The sequence below is a fragment of the Sinocyclocheilus rhinocerous genome, unplaced genomic scaffold (assembly GCF_001515625.1).
Source record: "Sinocyclocheilus rhinocerous isolate Xijiao unplaced genomic scaffold, SAMN03320098_v1.1 scaffold951, whole genome shotgun sequence".
Taxonomy (NCBI): domain Eukaryota; kingdom Metazoa; phylum Chordata; class Actinopteri; order Cypriniformes; family Cyprinidae; genus Sinocyclocheilus; species Sinocyclocheilus rhinocerous.
In genome coordinates, this window is record NW_015640464.1 from 73,398 (window position 1) to 74,817 (window position 1,420).

At 41.9% G+C, this 1,420-nt stretch overlaps 1 protein-coding gene across 1 annotated transcript in view; it reads left to right on the top strand.

Moving 5' to 3' along the window:
- LOC107752986 (protein FAM102A-like) overlaps positions 1 to 1,420 on the top strand; it is a 30,604-nt gene that overhangs the window by 9,825 nt on the left and 19,359 nt on the right. The window lies entirely within an intron of this gene.

The following is a 1,420-nucleotide window of genomic DNA, read 5'->3' on the forward strand; positions in this document are numbered from 1 at the left end:
TAATATTCAGGAAATAGTAGATATTGAATTGGTGTTTGAACTTATTTGCATGTTTTTTTTTTGTCTTTTTATCCTCATTCCAAATGATCAGGAAAACAGGAAATCAACAGTAAAACAGGAGAAAGCAGTAAATTATTTCTATATTACTGTGCCATAGTAAAATGCATGTGCCTATTTTTTGATCAGTTGACCAGCTATCTGCCCAATCAGGTATCTAGGTGACACAGTTTATAGTTCTTGAGAGTATGGTACCTCTCATTGCATGGCACAGCGCACAGACCTACCCCACACTGACTGCACCGTGTACCGCGGCCACTCCCACCTCTTAGGGGTACTGGATCCAGAGCGCTCTGACTGAATCCAAAGAGCTAGTGCTACTTCCAGCCCTATTTCTCCTACCCCTGCTGCCTCTACCTCTAGCAACAGCTCTCCTATGGACACTTGTTTGAAATGATCACTTGTTTGTGCTTTGTGAACACTCTCGCCTTGCACGGCGGCACCATTGTGCTGCAAAGATGTACCGGGGGAAGCGCGATCATTAGACGACTGATCGTCATTTCCAAAAGGCAAATATTCCCCTTCAGAGTCAGAATCGGCGAATAACATTTGCAACACATCCTCACGGTACAACTTTTTATTAGCCATTTGGTGATTTTCTCTCACAAATCTCACAGCTTACCCGCACGCTATGAACTGAACTGCTTCCACATCAATGAACACAATAGCTCACTTGCTCTGCTCTTTCCTCGAACACTTTGAATAGGAAGGTGACGTAATTTTGGTCTAGAATCGAAGTACTACATGTCTGCCATCTAGTGGTAGGGAATACAAATGAGATATTACACCATATTAGGAACTACAGTCTATTTGATTAAGTATGACGTCTTGTCGCAATTTTGCGACTTTGGCGCTAAGAGGGTTAACTGATGGACTGGAGTGGTGTGGATTACTTGTGGATTATTGTGATGTTTTTATCAGCTGTTTGGACTCTCATTCTGACGGCACCTATTCACTGCAGAGCATCCATTGCTGAGCAAGTGATGCAATGCTACATTTCTCCAAATCTCATCTGAATGACCTGAATGAATGAATCTTGAATGACCTGAGGGGGAGTAAATTTTCAGAAAATGTTCATTTTTGGGTGAACTATTCCTTTAAGACTAGGAACATGCTTTAAAGTAGTTTTGATTTGATGTTGACAGATCTGTTTCTAGTTGTTCAGTTTATGAGAGAACCAGTGCCAGACCACAAGCCCTTAAAGATCTAATTTATTTCTTTTTAACATTCTCATTCAAGTCACACACGTTCTCCTGTCTCCCACCCTTCAAACACACACACACACACACACACGCACACACACACACACACACACACACACACGATGCGCAAAACTCCGCATTTGAACAGTCAATAGCAAATA